At 37.3% G+C, this 22,436-nt stretch overlaps 1 protein-coding gene across 1 annotated transcript in view; it reads left to right on the forward strand.

Moving 5' to 3' along the window:
• The window catches only part of PRIM2 (DNA primase subunit 2), a 324,616-nt gene that overhangs the window by 9,750 nt on the left and 292,430 nt on the right, over positions 1–22,436 (forward strand). The gene's annotated exons all lie outside the window — the stretch shown is intronic.

The raw sequence follows: 22,436 nt of genomic DNA on the forward strand, positions 1-22,436 counted from the left end.
TGTCTTTGAGAAGATGTATTTTTTATTCTACAGTGTCTCCATGTATTGTCAAGTGTAATTTTTTAAAGCAAAAACCATGTTTCTTTTTAAAAAAGTTTAGAATTTGGGGTGCTCGGGTGGCTCTGGCAGTTAAGCGTCTGACTCTTGGTTTCGGGTCAGGTCATGATTTCACAGTTCATGAGACAGCCCTGCCTTGGGCTCTGAGCTGACTGTATGGAGCCTGTTGGGATACTCACTGTCCCTCTCTCTCTGCCCCTCCCCGTGCTCTTGCACTTGCACTTGCTCTCAAAATAAACATTTAAAAAATTTTTTTAAATTTAAGCGCAACACACAGAAAAGTGCACAGATTGTAATTGTACAGCTCTATGAAGTATCACAAAGTGAACTTCACCGAAGTTAATACATAGAATGTTGCCATCGTCTGTGCACCTTATGCGTTCTCCCATTCACTGCCTCCTATCTTCCACCAAAAATTAGCCACTGTCTGACTCTTAATATTATGTTACTTCTGCCTGTTTTTATGTCTTTCCTCACCAGCTTTGTTGAGACCTAATTGACATTGTGTAACTTTAAGGTGTCGGATGTGACGATTTGACACATTGTGAAATGTTTTACCACAATAAGGCTAGTTAACACATCCTTCACCTCACATAATTACTATTTTGTCGTGGTTATGGTGAGAACAGGTGAAATTTACTCTCCTAGCAATTTTTCAATTATATAATACAGTCTTGTTAACTATATCCATCATGATATTCAACTGGAAGTTTGTACTTTTTTTTTAAATTTTCTTTTCTTTTTTTGGGGGGGACAGATGGAGGGGGAGAGAGGGAGAGGGAGGGAGAGGGAGGGGGAGGGGGGGGAGAGAGAGAATCCTAAGCAGACTCCATGCTGTCAGCACAGAGCCTAATGTGGGGCTTGAATTCACAGTGAGATCGTGACCTGAGCCAAAATTAGTAAGAATCAGGTGCTTAACTGACTGAACAATCCAGGTACCGCATGGAAGTTTTTATTCTTTGATCAACATCTCATTACCTCCCCTCCTGTGCCCCCTGACAGTCCCCATTTATTCCCCTGCTTCTATGCATTTGGCTTTATAGATTTCATATGTGAACTCACAGGTGTAATATTTTATAATAGCTTTTTGAGATAGCATTTACATACCTTGAAGATCACCCTTTTAAAATATACAATTTATTCGTTTTTAGTTTAATCACAGAGTTGTACAACAATCACCACTGTCTAATTTTAGAACATTTCATTATCCTACCCATTAGCAGTCAGTTTTCATTTCTTCCTCTCTCATCCCTTGGAAACCACTAATCTACTTTCCGTCTCTGAATTTGCTTGTTCTGGATATTTCATATAAGTGGAATCCTATACCTTAATGGTCTTTTGTTACTGGTTTCTTTCACTTAGCATAATTTTTTAAAATTGTATTTAGCGCACAGTGTTGTTTGAGGTGTACAATATAATGATTCAGCAATTCTATACAATTCTCGGTGCTCTTGCAATAATTCCCTTTGTTTCATCCATCGTGCTGTCTGGCAGCCACCAGTTTGTTCTCTGTATATGAATCTGTTTCTTGGCTTGTCTTTTTTTGTTTCTTAAATTCCACATATGAATGGAATCATAGGGGATTTGTCTTTCTCTGATTGACTCATTTCACTTAGCATTATATTCTCTAGGTTCACCCATGCTGTTGCAAAGGGCAGGGCTGCGTTTTTTTTTTAATGACTGAATAATCCCTTGTATAATATACCATATCTTTTTATCCATTCATCTATTGGTGAACACTTGAGTGGCTTTCAAATCTTGGCTTTTGTGAATAATGGTTTGTTTAGCACAGTGTTTTAAAGTTTTATCCATGTTGTAACATATATCAGTATTTCATTCCTTCTTATTGTCAGATAATACCTCTCTGTTCACCAGATGATGGACATTTGGGTTTCTGCATTTTGGCTAACAGGAATAATGCTGCAGTGAATATTTGTGCACAAGTTTTTGTTGATGTCTTTTTATTTATTTTAGGTATATATTATATCTGGGAGTGGAATTACTAGGTTGTAGGGTAATTAATTCTGTGCTTAAACTTTTGAGGAACTGACAAACTTTCTCCAAGTGGCTGCACCATTTTGCATCTTAGTGGTGTATGATGGTTTCACTTTCTCCACATTCTCATCCACAGTTGTTTGTTTTTGAATGTGGCCATCCTTTTTTATTTTTTATTTTTTAACATTTATTTATTTTCGAGAGACAGACAGAGCATGAGCAGGGAGGGGTAGAGAGAGAGAGGGACACAGAATTGGAAGCAGGTGCCAGGCTCTGAGCTGCCAGCCCCAAGCCTGACGCAGGGCTGGAACCGTGAACTGTGAGATCATGACCTGAGCCGAAGTCAGAGGCTTAACCGACTGAGCCGCCCAGGCGCCCCAAAATGTAGCCATCATAAGAGATATGAAATAACATCACTGTGGTTGTGATTTGCATTTCTCAAATGACAAATGATGTTGAGCATCTTTTCATGGGCTTATTGGTTATTTGTATATCCTTGGGGGAATGTCTTTTCAAGTCCTTTGTATGTTTTTTGAGTCCTCTTTTTATTGTTCAGTGTTAATTCTTTACATATTCTGGATACAAGTCCATTATAAGATCTATGATTTATAAATATTTTCTCCCATTTTTAGGATTGTCATTTCATTTTGATGGTTATCTTTTGCAACAAAACGTTTTTAATTTATGAAGTCTCATATGTTTTATTTCTTTTGTACTTTTGGTGTCAGATCTAAGAAGGCTTTGTCTAAAGGAAGGTTATGAAGATTTACTCCTATGGCTTTCTCTACAAGTTTTATAACCTGAGTTCTTGTATTTGGGTCTGTAGTCCATTTCGAGTTAATTTTTGTATGTTATATGAAGTAGGAGTCCAGCTTCATTTTTTGCATGTGGATATCCAGTCGTTCTGGCATCATTTGTTGAAACAGCTATTCTTTCCTCACCAAATTTTTACTCTTCACTATAAGTTGGTTTATTTCTGGACTCTTAATTTTATTTCTTGGAACTATATGCTTTTCATGGCAGTAATATGTGGTCTTGAATGTTGACTACTGTAGCTTTGTAGTAAGATTTGAAATTGAGAAGTAGGAGTCCTCTTTATTGTTCTTTTTTCAAGATTATTTTAGTTATTCTGGTTCTTTGCATTTTCTTAATTTTAGGATTCACTTACCACATTCTACAAATAAGTTAGCTGGGGTTCAGACTGGGATTGTAGAGAACAATGTAGATCAATTTGGGTAGTATTGCCATCTTAGTATTGTCTTATTCATGAACATGGGATTTTTTTATTTTTAAATTATTTAAAAATTTTTTTTATTTTAGAGAGAGCACAATTGGGGGACAGAGGCAGAAGGAAAGACGGGAAGAATCCCAAGCAGACTCCATGCTTAACATGGAGTCCAATGTGGGGCTTGATCCCATGTCCCTGGGATCATGACCTGAGCTGAAATCAAGTTGGACACTCAACCAAGTGAGCCACCCAGGCACCCCCCATCCTTTATTTCTTAAGGTTTTCTTTAATTTTTCTTAGCAAGATTGAGTACTATTTTTGTTAAGTTTATTCCTAAGTATTCTTCAGTGTCATTGTAAGTAGAGTTTTCTTTATTTCATTTTTGGAATGTTTGTTGCTGGTGTATAGAAGTCCAGTTGATTTTTGCATGTTGATCTTGTATCCTGCAACCTAGCGGGACTGTGTTAGTACTAATAGGTTTTAGTGGATTCCTTAGGAGATTATGTCTCACAAATAAAGATAATCTTACCCCTTACTTTCCAATCTGGAGGCTTTTTAGTTCTGTTTTTGATTACTTTTCCTAGCGAGAATCTCCAATGTAATGTTGAAAAGAAGTGGCAGTAGTGGACATGCTGTCTTGTTCCTCATGTTAGAGGGAAAGCATTCATCTTTTTACCATGACCTATGATATTAGATATGTGATTTCTGTAGATGCCCTTTATCAGATTGAGAAAATTTCCTTCGAACTGTAATTGAGCATTCTCATCATGAAAGATGTTGGATTTTGTCATATGCCTTTTCTCTGTCTGTCGAGATTATCATGGTTTTGTCCTTTATTAATATCATGTGTTGCATTAATTGGTTTTTGGATGTTAAACCAACCTTGTTGGGATATTCCTGGGATAAATCCTGCTTGTTATCCTGTATAATCCTTTTCATATGTTGCTGGATTTGATTTGCTAGAATTTTGTTAAGGATTTTTGTGTTTATTGATGAAGGATATGGGTCTGTAGTTTTCTTGTGATGTCATTGTCTAGTTTTGGTGTCAGGGTAATATTGGTCTCAGAATGAGTTTGTAAAAGTATTTCCTGCTCTTCTGGTTGTTTTGGACGAAGTTGGGAAGGATTGGTGTTAATTTTTCTTTAAACATTTGGTAGAATTTAACCAGAGAATCTTTCTGGGCTAGGCTTCTCTTTGTGGGGTGCTTTAAAATTACCAATTCACTCTTATTATACATGTATTCAAGTTTTCTATTTGTTTTTGAGTCAGTTTTTGTAATTCGTGTCTTCCAGGAATTTGTCCATTCATCTAAGTTACCTAATTGATGTATATACTTGTTCATAGTTTTTCCTCACAATCTATTTAAAAAAAATAGAGATATAATAACATCTAATGTTATATTAGTTTAGGGATCCTTTTTGTTTCTATATGGTTGGTAATGATACCCTCTCATTTTTTCATTGCTGATTTTACTAATTTAAGTCATTTTTTTGGTCATTAGAGGTTTGTCAATTTTGTTGATCTTCTCAAATAACTATCTTGGTTTTGTTAATTTTTCTCTGTTTTCTAGTGTCTTTAATTTTTGTTGTTATCACTTAGAAGTCTTTATTCCTTCCTTCTGTTTGCTTTGGGTTTAGTTTGCTCTTCTAGTTTCTTAAGGTCAAAGTTTAGGTTATTGAGTTGAGGTTTTTTTTTTCTCCCTATCTTTAATGTAGGCATTTATAGCTAAAATTTCCCTCTGAACACTGCCTTAGATGCCTTCCATGAGTTTTGGCTTTGTCATGTTTTGTTTTCATTCATTTGAAAGTATTTTCTTGTTTCTTCTTTGACTTATTGGTTATTTTGAATGTGTTAATTAAACTTGATTTTTAACTTAATTTCATTTTAGTCTGAGAACATATTTGTGTGACTTCAATCCTTTTAAAATTGTCTTTTTTTTTCTTTTATTGTGGAGGTAATGGAAATAAATACTTGTGTTTAGCCAGAGCCTTAATGACCCCAATAATTATAGTTTTAAATTTGGGGAACAAAGTTGGAGTTAAAAAAATTTTTTTTAATGTTTTTATTTATTTTTGAGAGACAGAGAGAGACAGCACGAGCAGGGGAGGGAGGATCAGAGAGAGAGGGAGATCCAGAATCCGAAGACAGGCTCTAGGCTCTGAGCTAGATGTCAGCACAGAGCCCAAGGTGGGGTTTGAACCCATGAACCGTGAGATCATGACCTGAGCCGAAGTCGGACACTTAACTGACTGAGCCACCCAGGTGCCCCAAAGTTGAAGTTTTTGAATGTTTTATTAATAATGGTTAATAGTCCAGATTCTGGTGTTGTGTTTGTTTAGTGTGAGTTTACTTTCTGGCACACATCGTATTAGGAAAACACCTCCCTGCATCTCTTCTGATTGTACATATCTTGCTTGGTATGTCACAAAAATATGGTCATGATCACTCTTTACCAGGACATTTCTCACAGCTGTAATTTTAGTAAGCAGCCTTGAGGGATGAAGAAATATCTTCCTGGTGTGTGGAGGAGGCTTGCTTGCTGCCTGGTACAAACGTGATTGTTTCTCAGTGTTCCTCATTGCAGTGCAAACCTACTCTACTTGCCCATTCATCTGGACTATGTCCTGTTGCCCCCAAGAAATTTAGGGGTAAGGAGAATGATACAACATATTGTCTCTCTTGCTGCTTCTTGTGATACGAGTAATAAAGTTCTTTGTCTCTTACGCAGGAGTCTGTGTCTTCTGTCTGCATCCATTAAACAGTTGTAGGCTAAGTTTTGACTTATAGGTAGCATGAAATTCAGTCCCAGACTTGACAGTCAACTATGATTTCAAGTAAATTTTCTAATCTGTATTTGTTTTCTCATTAAAAAATTTTTTTGTTTATTCTTATTTTTGAGAGAGAGAGTGGGGGGCAGAGAGAGTGGAAAACACAGAATCTGAAGCAGTCTCCAGGCTCTGAGCTGTCAGCACAGAGCCAGATGCAGGGCTCGAACTCATGAACTGTGAGATCATAACCTGAGCTGAAGTTGGATGCTTAACTGACTGAGCCACACAGATGCCCAGAGTTTCCTCATTTTTAAAATGAAGATAATCTGGGGCGCTTGGGTAGCTCAGTCATTTTAGTGTTTGTTTGATTTCAGTTTAGGTAATGATCAGGCTCCAGGATTGAGCCCCTCATCAGGCTCCATGCTGTGTGTTGGAGCCTACTTAAGATTCTCTTTCCCTCTCCCCCTCTCCCCTACTTTCTCAAAAAAAAAAAAAAATTTAAATGAAGATAATCCTAATCTTCACAAATTTTTGTGAGTTTTAGATGAATTAGAATATGTAGAGTTCCTTAGTACTGTGGCTGTCATACATGTTACTAGTAATATGATGGCAGATACAGGGGCAACACATGCATACATGTTGGAGAAGCTTGGGGTTAATTAGGTTTCATATACTTTTGCTGCATTTAAAAAAATCTATTTTGGAGACTTGCAACCATAAAAATCCTAGAAGAGAACACAGGCATTGACTTCTTTGACACTGGTTGTAGTAACTTTTTTCTAGATATGTCTCCTGAGGCAAGGGAAATAAAAGTAGATGTAAACTCCTGGGACTACATCAAAATAAAAAGCTAATTTACAGCAAAGGAAACAATCAACAAAGCTAAAAGGCAACCTGTGGAATGGGAGAAGATACTGCAAATGACATGTCTGGTAAAGGGTTAATATCCAAAGTATATAATGAACTTATAACACTGAACACCCCCCCCCCAAAAAAAAAATTAAGTTAAAGAATGGGCAGAAGACCCTCTTCTCCAAAGAAGACCTACATATGTCCAACAGACATATGAAAAGATGTTCTTCATCACTATCATCAGGGAAATGCAATTCACAACTACAATGAAACATCACCTCCTATCTGTCAGAATGGTTAATATCAATAACAAACAGTAAGTGTTGGCGAAGATGTGGAGATAAAGGAACCCTTGTGTACTGTTCATGGGAATGCAAATTGTTACAGCCACTGTGGAAAACAATATGGACGTTCCTCATAAAGTTGAAAATAGAACTGTTTTATGAACAGCAATCACACTACTGGGCGCTTACCCAAAGAATACAAAAAACAATAAAAGAGGCACATGCACTCCTATGTTTATTATGGCATTGTTTACAACAGCCAAATTATAGAAGCAGTCCATTTGTCCATCAGTTGATGAACGGATAAAGAAGATGTATGTATTTACAATGGAATGTTATTCAGCCATAAAACATGAAATTTTGCCATTTGCAACAACATGACTAGAACTAGAGTATAATGCTAAGTGAAATGTTAGAGAAAGACAAATACTATATTATTTCACTCATTTGTAGAATTTAAGGAACAAAACAAGTGAGCAAAGGGAAAAGAGATAAATCAATAAACAGACTCTTAGCTATAGAGAACAAACTGATGGTTATCAGAAGGGAGGTGGGTTGGGGGATGGGTTGAAAAAGGTGATGGGGTTTAAGGAGTGCACTTGTGGTTATGAGCCTGGGATGATGTATAGAATTGTTGAATCACTATATCATATGTAGCCCTGAAACTAACATAACACTGTTAACTAATTGGCATTAAAAGATAAAAAGCCCCTAAAATATTTTGGGTTTCATTATAGGAAACTGGAATATATGGTAAACATAGGCATACTTTTAACAAGTGTGTTGGCAGTCATTAGTTTTTAATATTCTGGTTGCTTCCTGTGTGTTTGTTGTAATTATATACTGTTTCATTCTGCAGGTCATTTGAGGTGCATTAATATTAATAAACATGCATTATAATAAACATGCATTAAAGTAAGATGTAGAAATAGGGATAAGAAAGGAAAATTGATTGTAGGGAAAATTAATGCCTACATTTGTATATCAGGATCTTGTGCAGTTTCTAAAAGGAAGAGTAACTTCTGGCTTTTTGTGTGACTTTTTTTAGTTCAATGATTCTCAGTTGGGGGATGGGATATAGGTAGTCCTCCTGGGGGTTTATCAGAATCTTGGTTGGAGGTGTGTAGAGTATGAAAAACATGTTTTTTGTTTCTGAAATAGTGTGGAATGTAAAACTTGATCAAGTGTTTGTAGCTGGTGCCAATTCATGGAAGAAAGTGAGAAAGCATTGCAGGAGCTTGGCAGAAAAATCATTCCTGTGATAGATTGTATCACTTTCCTGGCTGAGGCTTTTTCCTTCTGCTGGTACACTCTCACGGCGACTGGTACTGGTGATGGAGGCACTTGAATTCAGGTGCTTTTGATTAGCTCATCCCTGGCTCCCTGTGTCTTTTCCCATTCATTTGCCCACTTTTACCATTTCGTTAATAGGAATGTGCATAGTTTTCTTCACTTTGATTAGAATATTTGGTTGGCATTTGAAACTTATGCTAAAACAGGTGTCAGTGATGCTTTTAGACTCAAAGTAAAGCAGGAGTTAGGGAAAAGTTATTAGCATTTATTGCATAAACTGGTCTCTGATGTATAATAGACCCTATGCTCAAGTTGAGGCAGAAGGAAAATTGGAGGGTGGAGAGCCACGAGCTTATCCTGGTTTCCATGCTACAGAGGCTGGGCTCCTGGCACACACATCTTAGAGTCTAGCTGGACTCTGTGTTTATCTTTTCAGTTTCATTAAAGCTATTTTTGAATTTTACTCATTTCTTGAGGGAGAGAGGGTGAGTGAGGGTCGGGAGAGAGAGAGAGAGAGAGAGAGAGAGAGAGAAAGAAAAAGAAAGAGAATCCCATGAGGGGCAGGTGGAGAGAGACAAGCCGGGCTCACTCAAAGTGGGGCTCATGCTTACCTGATGCTCGAGTTGAACTCATGAACCATGAGATCATGTCCTGAGCAGAAGTCAGATGCTTATCCTACTGAGCCACCCAGGCGCCCTTAAGGCTGCAGTGACTTTTATGTGGATCTGTTTCTGTAAAATAAATAAATTTTTATGTTAGAAAGAGATGCAGTGTTAAATTGCATTGTGTTTGCATAATGGAGAAATATTTACAGGAAAAGGAACAGTTTTTAGCATAGCTTTTTTTCTTAAAATTTTTTTTGTTCCATTTGCTATAGCTGATGTAATTTTATTGGATAAAAATTCGGAGGAGGGGAATGGGGCCAGTTATTAGATTGAGAGTCTTGTGTTGAATTTCTCATTCTGACTGTATTTTGATAATTTGGCTTTTGTAGTGTATGTTTGAGTTTCTAGTGCATAGTAGATTCTGATATAGAACACAAAATGTTAATGTGGAGTATTCAGAAAGGAAAAACTGGTATTTTTCACTCTTGGACTTACATTAAATAATTTGGATTTTAGATCTGGAATATCTAGGAAGGATTAGAAATGAGTAAATATTGTTGTCTTTGGGGGCTGTTGTGGATCTCATTGCTGAGTTGATTGACTTAACCTTGTGTTAAATTAAAGGTGAATGGGTAAGGTCAAATATGCTATGAATGATTTTTCAGTTGGCCAGTTAGCGAAAGGTCAAGTTTTGACACCTGTCAGCCTCGCAGACAAAGGTTCTCTCTGCTGTTGCAGTTCAGAATCTGATAGCTGTTTATAATTTGCCTTGATCCTTTAAAAAACCTTCTTGGAACAGTTAGAAAATATTTTTTTACCTGTTTTGAAATACTAGTGGATTTAATGGCAGGATGCATTTCATCTATATAGCCCAGAATGGCAGGGACCGTGAAGATGAGTATCTTAAAAGATGTGGAGAGTGTTCTGTGTGTCACAAATGAGGAGTCCACTGCATATTAAATAGAGCTGGTGGTGTTCACTTGGCAAATATTTTCGGGAAGTGAAGTTTTTTGAGTGAAGGCAGGTGTGGATGGTAACATTATTACCTTGCTCACGTAAAACCTTGGATTGCTTATTTTACCCATTTTAAAGTAATTTTCCTTATCCTGAATCTGATACTTAAGATTTGTTTCTTATCCCTTATAGTTTGAAAACTTAATTTCTTCTATCTTAGAAATTATTTCCTGTCATTTTTGGCTGGTACGTTCTTTTCGGTGAACATAAATTAATGTTTAATTTGTCACTTGTTATTGAAAATGTCAGTTATGTAGATTTATTAGGAACTTTGGGATGCTTTTCTCCAGTTAACATTGGAACATTGAAATTAGAACGTTAAGTAACAGCTAGTTAATCACCTAATTTCACAGCTAATTACATGAAACAGAAGTTGGTGTTTTGATTTTTTACTTTGCTTTTCTGTTTGGAGTGTCATTGCAACTACTGTATTGTAAATGATGGAAAATAATTGCATATGTTAAAAAATATGAAACTTTATAAAGTAAAAAAATAATAAAATTTTTAAATAAAAAAACATTGGAACATTGATTTTACATTTATTTGATAGTTTTACGTGTTGAATTTAAAAATAGTTTTTGGTGTTCACTTGTGTATTATTATTTCTTAGATATATGTAAGTTGGCCTTGAGGTAGTCATGGTTTTTTGATCATTTTGGCCCTGATTATATTGTTTTCGTTGTTAGTTGATCTAGTTTGGATTGTTGTAGCTCTTTCAGATTGTGCGTTCAACATTGTGGTCAGCTCTTTCTGTTATATAAGATAGGAAGATGCCATCATCTGATATATACGACTCTGTAGCGACCCTCTGGGATGTTTACAAATTATCATAAGCCTATTAGTAAGTTGTGAACTAACTTTAATATGCCTGCAAAATGGAGAAACTTGTACCTTTAATCCCCTTTGTTGCAGACTAAATTTCAGGCAACAGGGAGTCTGATGTTCTAGCTGAGACAGGACACGCAGATGTGAGGATGGAATACACTCGAGAACAAGTGTGTTTAATGAGCGTGGAAGCTTTTCAGGGCTTCTGACAAGCTATTGACTATGACACAGGGCAGGGGGCCTGCAGAAGAGTGAAATGGGATGGTAAGACTCATACTGTTAACTCTTGTTAGAAATTCTGGACTTAAAAGCAACTGAGGGAGCAAGGATTAAAAATCAGATCAAAGGTCAAGTTTATTTTCATAATAGGGAAGTAAGTTGCTTTATGTTCCAAGAATTGGAAGTAGGCAAGTTTTAGTTGAACTGCCTAATGGATTCAAGCATGATGCTGAGTGTTGAGTAAATGAGTTAATTTCCAGAGAAAATATTAGCTCAAAAGATTTACCTCTATTTGTGTTTCATAAACATGAGTTAATCTTTAAGATGAGTACAGTAACATACTTCTTGTTTTTCAGGGTTACATATTTGGTGATATATATATGTGTGTGTGTGTGTGTGTGTATGTTTATGAAATGACCTTTTTCTGTTGAACTGATTTTTTTGAGGGATTATGCTTGATAGCAGATTTCAATTTGTTATATATTCTGTACAGGACAATTTATGTTTCACACAGAGCCCTTTATGTGTTTCTCTTGGAATTGCATACCCTTAACTTCTTTCCAGATGATTTAAGTGAAGGCATTACCAGGGCTTCCCCTCTGTAAGCACACTCCACAAATACAATACTTTTATCCTGACAGTGTTTTTTTTTTTTTTTTGACACCAGATAATTATAGAAGCTAACCTTGTATTAGTTTATATATATATATTTTTGGCAGCTGTAATATTATATTGGAGAGTGAGGAAAAGGTTCATTGAATTTTTTAGTTAATTGAGGCCTCACCATTTATTTAATTGTAAAAATACACCATAGCAGATGGTCTTTAGTGGCAATATTTTAGAAGTTCACAGAATTTGGATTTTCCTGATCAAGCTCCAAAATTAGATTTTGCTCATTATAAGACAGTTTAAACCTAGAGATGCTATGACTAAATGTGAAACTTTAGGCTGAATTACCCTTGAAGGCTAAAATTAACATATGCAAAATTTTTCAAATTACTTATGAAAGTCATTTTTCTTTTTTAAAGTTTTTATATAGCTTTTGAATACACAATGCCTTGTATTCTTATTGGTGATGCCTTTATGCCTCTCTAACTTTGCCCTTGAAAAAGTATGACTGTAACTTAGCTGAAATTTCTCACCTAATCGTCTTACAATGTTATATATATGTTACTATTCAGATCCTAAAAGAATGAAATTAATTTACTAAATAACACCTTTAGTGTTCTAATATTAATATTCTCCGTGGTTAAGCAGGTTTTTTTTTAAAGAGAGTATATTCTTGCTTCTGAGTATGTGCAGAGGAGGGGCAGAGGGAGGGGAGAGAGAGAATATTAAGCAGGCTCCAGGGCTTGATCTCATGACTATGAGTTCATGACCTGAACTGAAGTCAAGAGTTAGATGCTTAACTGACTGAGCCATCCAGGTGCCCCAGTGGTTAAACATTTGCACTGTAAAGTGTTACTCATGTGTTCTGCAAGTGTTCCAAAAAAAGTTGCTGAAGTTTTAAACATACAAATTATTTTTTCATTCTATAATCTTCCTAACTTTTTCTTGCCTCTTGGTTCCCCTGCCCCCGACCTCTGCCAACTCCCTGAAAATTTAATCCTTTTTTAGTTAGGGACTAGTTCCGAGCCTAGCTCAGAATACTTATCCTAGTCTGTGGAATGCGAGAGGAACCAGGCTGATGGAGTTGCAGAAACAGATCATTTTGTGTTCGCAGTCATATTGAGTGGCAAAGTCTCAGGTACAAAGGCAGGAGAAGGTAGTTGCATGACTACAGTTAGCCCAGGCGCTATCACTAGATCTATCCTGCTACTCCGCATTCTCCTGAAGGCATAGAGATAAAGCAGTTAAAATTCTTATTCTGTATTTATTCTGTTTACTTCCTAACAGAGTGCTGTTTAGTTGCCACTATTGCTAATCTCCTTGGCTTTCAGATTCCTGGTGCCATATTTTCGCTATGGATACCTGCCAGCTGTCTGGCTTTTTTTTTTCCTGTTCATATCTGGTCAGAGTGGTGTTCTCCCAATTCCAGTGTCCCATGAAGCTTTTGGGCAAGAGAGTCCTTCTGTTGACTATATTGGAGTCTAATAGCTAAATCTATTCTAGTTTCTTTTAGGTGAGCCGGGGAATAATACCTCTGTATGAATGCTAGAAAACGCAGAAGGCTGTTTTGGAGCTTGTATGGGGTCCTTGTTCCCCAGGGAGGAATTATTTGCTGGTGAATGAATGAGCAGGGGACTTTTCAAGTTTTGGGTCTTTATAGTCATCTAAGGAGACAGAGGAGAGAAGTTAGTCACTAAATAGCTAACATTTGTGATGTGTTTACTAACTGCCAGGCACTAAGCTAAATGCTTTATATGGATTGTATAATTTACTCCCTACAGCAGCTCTGTGAGGAAAGCTTAAAGAGGTGAAGTAATCTCCCCAGAGTTAAATGATAGAACTGGAACTCAAAAGTCCAACCTCTAGATTTTTAAAAATGTGTAAATCACAAAGCATGTTACTAAATATATGAGCACATTTCTTCCCAGCTAGTTCTTAACTCTTAACTAGCACTGAAATTAAGTGGCATTGAGGCTGACATTTAAGGTGACAGTCCCCTTCAAAAGGGATATGCAAACACAGGTGTGAGAGATTAATGTAGGAAATTAAAACATTAACTGTAATTTTACTAAGATGTTTTATTTTAGCTGACAGTTCTTGGCAGAAATGGAAACAAAATATATTAAGTAGTTTTCCCAATATACTATGTGTGCTGCCTGTAGGGAAAACATTATATACTTACACATCTCAGTTGCTCCTGTGTTGCTGTTCTTCTCTGGTGCCTTTTTTTTTTTTTTTAACTTTGGTCACATTGTATGTTTTAGTTCATGTTCAACATGTAATATTCCAAGGTATGTGGAGACGAAAATCCAAGAGATTTTATACTTGAGATAGGAATAATTCAACAGGCCAGTAATAAAAGATTATGGGCTTGATTTGGTTTTGTTCTTGCCTTACAAGAAAGGACGAGGACCTTTGAGAGGGAGGACACTGGTTGTTACAGACTGGGCCTTCTCGGGGTTCTGGACTCCAGGAGCTACTCCCCTGCTTGGTACTTTGGACATGTTTGGGGTGTTTCTGGTGGTTGTAGCAGTGACTGGTGGGGGCTGCAAGTGTTTCATGCAGAGGAGATGGGGAGGCTGCAGTGTCTACAGTGCACTGGATAATGCTTATGGTGAGTTTTCCCGTGTCCTGGGTTTTTTTTTTAAATTTTAGAGAGAGAGTGAGCAGGGGAGGAGGGGCAGAGGGAGAGAGAGAATCCCAAGCCAACTCCACACTCAGTGTGGAGCCTAACAGGGGCTTGATCTCACAACCCTGGGATCATGATCCAAGCTGAAATAAAGAGTCACGTGCTCAACTGACTGAGCTACCCCGTTGCCCCCCACTTCTTGATTTTTAATGTTCCTTTAAAAAACTTATGTGAAGGGGCACCTGGGTGGTTTGGTCGGTTAAGCATCTGACTTTGACTCGGGTCATGATTTCTCAGTTCTTGGGCTTAAGCCCCTCATCAGGTTCTGTGCTCACAGCTCAAAGCCTGGAGTCTGCTTCAGATTGTGTGTCTCCGTCTCTCTCTGCCCCTCCCCTGCTCATGCGCACATGCTTGCTCTCTCAAAAATAAATAAAACTCGAAAAAATGAGTGAGAAAAACCCTGTTTTTAATGATCTGAATCTAGAACCAAACACTATAAATATAAATTATTTTCTTTTTGACTTTTGTGTACTGTGATAATTGATGGAAGATTTTGTTCTATGTGTTTCTGCAATTTTCAGTTTTTAGGAAAAGCATTTCACTGATGTGGTATTTGAGGCACCATACACTCACTATACCAGTCTATGTTGGTGGGTGTTACATTCGCAGTGTTTCTAGGAATGGGTGCAGTGCCTAACTACTTGATTATGGCATTTAATGTACTGTGCATGATTATTTATGTATGCCAAACTTTTGTTTTAGATTGCTTTTATGTTTCTTTTATATTTTAGTTATGGAGTTACCACTTTTTAAAAAACTGATTATGTCAGTAACACTAAAGTAGCTGTCACCCCAGACACTTTGTTTCCATAACCAAGGTTAGATCTGGATGTCTTCCTATTATTTGTTTTTAAAAAAAAAAGTAATCTTCTTGGGGCTCCTGGTGGTTCAGTCAGTTGAGCATCTGATGGTTGTTTTTGGCTCAGGTCATGATCCAGGGTTATGGGATCCAGCCCCGCAGTGGGCTTTGCACTGACCATGAAGCCTGTTTAAGATACCTTCTCTTGGGCGCCTGGTGGCTCAGTGGGTTAAGCATCTGATTTCGGCTCAGTTCACGATCTCCTGGTTTGTAGTTCCAGTTCCACATTGAGTGAGCTCAAGCCACACTTCAGGTGAGCATGAGTCCTGCTTGGGGTTAGCACAAGCCCCACTTCGGGTCATCTCCACTTCTCCCTCTCTCCCTCTCTCTCTGCTTCTCCTATTCTTCCCCCCTTCCCCTTCCCTTTCTCTCTTTGCCCTCCTAGGATTCTCTCTTCCCCCCTCGTCACTTACAAAAAAAATTTTTTTTTCTCTCTCGCTCTCCTACTGTCGCCTCCCATGCCCGTGTTCTCTCTCTAATATTAAAAAAACCCAAAACTTCTTAAACCCTCAATATTGCCTACTTCCAGTATGCACAATAACTGTGAACATAGCAGGTGAAGGAAACAGCCGAACGTGGCATCAAAATAATACTTCTTTGTAGTCCCATTCATAAACAGAGTTCAGAACTCCTCATGCACTGCGAGTACATAGCTTCCCGGTATCCTAGTGGAACAGGGCAAGCAGGCCTCTCAGATGGGGACAATTAAGACTGGTTGTTTGCTCACACATCAGTTGGTGGGCTTGGCCTGGGACATTCAGCTCTTTCTGTTCCCGTTGGACTTGTCTTCGTAGAACATAGAGTCAAGGTGCTTTTTTCTTTAGACTGTGCTGTTCATATGGTGAGGTTTCAGGTCTTTGAGTCACTTTTGTATAGAAGTAATTCCTAGAAATTATGTATTTATGACAATGACTTAAAATAGTCTTGAGGAATGTTAATCATAAAAACTCTGATCTTTAAAAAAATTATATTTTAATACATGATGATGATGTGTATAAACAATTGAGGAATTCCAAGCATCAAGCCACTGAGAGAAATTTGCCTTTGGACCTAGGGAACTCTGAAATTTCTTTTAACTTGTCAGTTTACAGGTCCTGAACATCAACCTGAGGGATGGAATTGGAGGGGTTAAGATAATTTCTTTCTTTTGCTTCTTTGTGGGGCTTAGTGGCTGCTGGAGCTCTGCTCTGAGGACTGGTTGGTGATAGAGGGCCTTAGACCCTTCCTTTCTCTTTTTCTAGCAACAGCACCCTGCTTTTCCTTAATGTGGTACTCTTTCTTCTTTCCAGCTTGAACATGCATGGTTCCATCATCATATTTTTCTTTCTTTCTTTTTTTTTTTAAATGATTTTTTTTAATTTTTGAGAGACAGAGAGAGACAGCGCGAGCAGGGGAGGGTCAGAGAGAGAGGGAGATACAGAATCTGAAGCAGGCTCCAGGCTCTGAGCTAGCTCTCAGCACAGAGCCTGAAGCGGGCCTCGAACCCACAAACCGTGAGATCATGACCCGAGCCAAAGCTGGATGCTTAACCGACTGACCCACCCAGGTGCCCCCATATTTTTCTTAACTACAGCATCCCCCCTACTCCTGAGATCTCCTAGGTATCATACACTCTGTTCATTTAGTGTTACTTTAATGATTTCTTCCCCTTTTTTATTTCAAGGAAATACATTCATGTATTGCCCACATTAGTCTTGGTTTTGGTTATACATTTTTATGACAAGGAAGTTTGTTGTTAGATTATCAGGGAGAATAGAAGATGAGGCTAGTGAGAATAAGGGCAGGAGGAAATTGTTGATACTTTTTGAGAAGTGGACAGACAGGTTTGAATCTAGTATGATAAAAGATAATAGCAGTAGCTGAATGAATAAGGAAGTGCAGAGTTGAGACCCAAATCGAGATTCAAGATTGTCAGGTAATATTAGACACCATTTCTATTTGTATTTTCTAGTGGACCTGCCTGCTAGCTGAACATGAGAATGAGTTTCTTCAAGCCTCAATGAGATTAATTAGCCCTAAGGCCCTCCAAGTAAAAGTAACCTCTCAGTGGTGGTGGTTTCATGTATCCACAGATGTGATGAAATGGCCTGGGACTCTACACATGCATCGTACCAGTGTCGTTTGTCCTGAGTTAGATATTGTACTGTAGTTTTGTAAGATACAATCATTGAGGGACCCTGGGTGAAGGGTGCACAGGAACTCTGTACTGTTTTTGCAATGCAACTTCTTGTGAGTCTATAATTATTTTAAATTTAAAAGAAAAAAGATTGCCAAGTAATAGAATGTTGAGACTTATGGCAGAGTTCTGTTAGGATATTGCCAATTTCTGTGTTAACAAGGAGAAATTTGTTGAGTAAGTGACCAAATGAAGGACTGAATGAGGGTCTGAATTCTAGCAGTGGCTATGGCAATGGGAAGAAGTAGGCAGAAATGGTCGACCTGAAAGTAGCCTGAAGATCTGATGACTAATGGAATGTGAAATGAAGGTGACTCCAAACCATTTAGTATATAGGGTACAAAAATAGTGTGTTAGTGATGGTAGGGAATATAAAAATAGTATGTTTTTGGGATAAGATGGCACATTTGCTTGTGAACATACTACTTGTGAGTGCTGGTGTGCCAATGGAGATAGATAGTGGATAATTCAGAATATTATTAGGCTGTGTTCAAATATATAATAAAAATGCTATGTAACATTAGTATTTGAAACTGGAATAGATTATTGCTAAGGGAGAGTGTATGAGTGAGAAGACCTAGGAAAATTAATTTCATAATGGACTGTTTATGACCCTGAGTAAGTTATCTAACTTTTTTATGCCTCATTTTCTTCTACAATAAGATGGAGAACATCATAGTGTCTTCCTCCTAGAATTATTGTGAAACTGAATGAAATTATCTATGTATGTTGCATAGTACTTGGCATGTTATAAACACTTACTAAAGGTTAGCTATTTTATTTCGTAAGTACTTTGATTATGCATATGAAAACAACTGACTAACTCTAGAAGTTGTAATAAATGTTTAAAATTAGAGGCATCTGGGTAGCTCAGTCGGTTAAGCATCTGACTTCTGCTCAGGTCATGATCTTGCCGATGTGAGTTCGAGCTTCGCGTCAGCCTCTGTGCAGATGGCTTAGAGCCTGGAGCCTGCTTCAGCTTCTGTGTCTCCCTCTCTCGCTACCCCTTCCCTGCTCACGCTCTGATTCTGTCTCTCTCAAAAATAAATAAACATTAAAAAAATAAAAATAAAATTAAACAAGAGATCTTACTAGCAGTGATTGTATTTCTCAAAATAGAACTTTTTGGTTTTTGAAGGTCTGGTCAGTTGTGATCTCAGAACTGATCTTTGTGGTTAATTACTTTAAGGTATTTTTATAGAAAGCTCTCACTTTTCTTGACTGTTAATAATTCTCTGATGCAAACTTTGGTATAGTACTTTTTTTTTTTTCCTTAAGTAATCTCTACACCTCGCATGGGATTCCAACTCCCGACCTGAGATCAGGAGTCTCAGGTTTTTCTGACTGAGCCAGCCAGGAGCCCTTGGTACAATACTTTGTTTGACCTTCACTTTTCTCCTCTGATTTTTAATTATATAATCCATTCACCTTTTGGCACTTGGTGACAAACTCTTGGTTGAATAGACAATATTTTTCTTTGAGTAGGTTGAGAGTGGGGTGAATCAGTGATGATGGTATTAAAACTAAGTCTCGTGCTGGACAGGTTTCTTCTGATGAAAATGATACAAGGAACCCAGCTGGATTTGGCTTCTGTTTCTTTTCTCTGTGACGGGATTATTATGCTCTAGACGTGTCATTTGGGGGAGCCAAAGCACTGTACTTTAACTTCCAACGGTCCATTCAGTGCAGAAGGGAGGAGAGTAGTGAAATGAATTGAAGTTCATGCTTCGCGGGTGTTTATATGTTTCTTCCTTCTGCTTTAACAGTAAATGGCTGGTGGGGTTTGTTAAATAGCAAATGAATAAGGCTAAATGTTGGGCATTTGTATTCCTAGAATTTAACTTTTCACTTTTGCGTTTTAGGTGTCTTGTTGATTTTTCAGGAGTTAAGAGAAATAAGTATTTTCAGCTGGATATGTGTCCTATCACTTCAGAGCTATAGTTCTAAATTAGGCTGTCAATTCTTTGACTGGGACCTACTATGAAATACCAGAAAAACTGCGTTTGGAATGTAGGCTTGGTTTTTCCAGTCAGTGAACCGACTAATATTTTCTGAGTGCCTGTAGATGCAAAACACTAAATTATATTAAAAATATTGCCACTTGAGTAAGTCCTTAAAGAAACAATTTTGGTACTGTTTGGTTGATTAGTGTGTATCAGAGCTATTGTTTGTGCTCTCTAGATCCTGGTTGTTCAGGGATGCGGTGGGCTCTGCATACAGATAGATTGGAATGTGGATTTGGGAATGACGGCTTCATGTTTATTCTGTCTCAGTTTTTGTTTGGTTTGTTGTGTATCCTTTCAAATGAATTAGAATTCATTTTAGTTTCCCTTTTTATTTTAGTTTTTAAAGATTTATTTATTAAAAATTTTTTACTCTTTTATTTTTGAGAGAGAGAGAGAGACAGACAGAGTGCAAGCGGGAAAGGAGCAGAGAGAGAGGGAGACACAGAATCTGAATCAGGCTCCAGGCTCTGAGCTATCAGCACAGAGCCCGACGCAGGTCTCAAACCCACGAACTGTGAGATCATGACCTGAGCTGAAGTTGGACGCTCAACTGACTGAGCCACCCAGGAGCCCCTTAGTGTCTCTTTTTAATAAAAGCTTGATATGATTATTTTCCTTATTATTTACCACTCCCTTTGACACATAGGCACATACACACATGTACACGCACATAAAAGAACTACATTTTGGATAGTGTTTATAGTGGATAAAGATAATTTATTCGAAGTTTCTAGTAGGTTGCTGTCTGTAGTCACGAGGAAAGTCTACTTTTGAATTTTACTGCTTCTTTTTGGTAAGAGGATTAATTCTAGAACAGAGGTTATGTCCAAGACCACGGTCTTTTCAGAAGTTGGGGTTTAATATATGTTAGAAATGATATATGCTTCCTCCACCATCTCTTCAGCTCTTGTTATTTATTACTTGACTTGTTTATCAAATCCTGGAAGTTGGTACTTTTGTTAGGGTGTTTTGGTCCCTTAAGAGAGGAGATATTTCAAAAAAGAAAAAAGTCAGTATTACTCTGTGTGTGAGAGAATGTAGTGCCTGTGGATAAAAGTAATGGCTAATCTTAGTTTCTTGTGATGAGCTTTGCTACTTTATATTGTTCTGTGGTCTCTTGTCTAACAAAGAAAATTGACAGGTTACTTACCTTTTTAAGAGCACATTTTTAAAAAACCGTATGATTGAATGCTAAGTGAAATGAAATTAGCCTTGGCTTCTGTGGTACTGAATGGCAGAAGTGCAGAGAAGCTTGCTCCTTCTTTCCCTTCCTTTCCTTTTCTTAAAAAATGCTGTTTGAATCTAGTTTGGATAAAGTTGACCTCTAGGGTAAATATGGATAAAATGAAATAAAATATTTTTCTTTTCTTCTGAGTATTGTGCTAATTTGCCCCAAATGACATAATTAGCTTAAATGTTGTGAAGTGTTAGATTTTAGCAAAGTAAGCTGAATTTAATTTGTATTTCTTTATTTTTACTGTATATATGGTAAAATTTGATAATTAATAAAGACTTAAAGGAATATCTAACTGACAAACTCACCCTGTTTCACCTTCTTAAACCTAAGAAGCATAATTTGGCTAAATTATGTAAAATGCTAATTAAAGGGTTTAATTTGCTAATTATCTCAGTTTGATTAGAGGCAGATGCTGATTATCTTCACAAGTCTAAATGGACCTTTCATAGATGGCTTTCATTATTTAAAATCAACTTGTCAAACTAATTAAGACAAATTTAAGGAATAACAAATTCCAGTGGTTATCTATAGACTTTCAGTGTAATGCAAGGCGAGATAATTCACAAATGCTTTACACTAAAGACTTGGTGTGTATGCAGTGTCCTTGTGAATTTCAGTATTCTCCAAATTTAAAAGCTGACCATGGGCTTTTTTGCTGACCGCATTAGATTGTCTAGTCATACCTTTGTTGGTCCTTTGGGTCCCTGATATTTTTTCTGGCTCTCTTTTCCTTCTTCTATGAAGGAAGACAACAGTGCGAGGGAGTCAAGACAATTCTGTGCGTGTACATTTAAACCATACATAGATATATTGGCAGGCGTATCTTGGATAGATATCTTAAATTCCTCAGAAGAAAGACAGAAAACTGTTTACAGTTCAGGCAAGTGTCTGTGGCTGGTTTAGGGTTAAGAATAGAGAAACCAAGGCAGAGGCTACATTATTTCTAATCTGAGTCAAATACAAACAGCCCAGTAACAGAAAATGTTTGGGGTTTTTCATTGCAGACTTAGGGTGTTAGGATAGAAGATTGGAGGTTATACATTTGGTTCTACCTTGGCTGAGGCTAGGATGAAGCAGCATGAGGTCCAAGTGGGGATAGTCTAAATGTCATAGGCCTGGGGAGGGGAGCATAGGTGCTAGTGCAAGCTACCTGGGGTTGAATACTGGAGCTGCCACGTAGTTGTGGTTATGTTTTTTTCTCCAATTTGGTTTTCTCATCTGAAAAACAGAAAATATAATAATACTGTCTCATAAGGTCAGGAGGCTTCAATAAAATTAATACATGCAAACTACTTAGAACAGTGTTTGGCAGACATAGTAAGCACATAATAAATGTTAACTGTTATAATTTGTTCCTTTCTAGCTTCTTTGTGAGATTTGCAAAAGATGGTGTACATAGAGAACATTGGATTCTTTCCCTAAATATCCCTTTGAGTCCTTTAAAAATGATTGCTACAAATATGTGTATAATAACACAAAATTATGAGAACTTCAGTTGTGTAAGATAAGCTAATAGAACTTGGAATACTAGAGTTTTATTAAAATGAGTAAGTGCAGATTTTAGTCCAGTTCTTTTTACATAGTGCAAGGGGTTTAGAGGTATGTATAGATAGTTGCTAGACTGACATCTGGATAATCCCTAATCATGAGTACTTTTTGCATCTGGATTCAAAGGGTGGAAGGGGAGATGCTTTTGATATTCAGTTATTTTCTGGCTTTC

This window comes from Suricata suricatta, chromosome 7 (genome assembly GCF_006229205.1).
Source record: "Suricata suricatta isolate VVHF042 chromosome 7, meerkat_22Aug2017_6uvM2_HiC, whole genome shotgun sequence".
NCBI classification, from domain to species: domain Eukaryota; kingdom Metazoa; phylum Chordata; class Mammalia; order Carnivora; family Herpestidae; genus Suricata; species Suricata suricatta.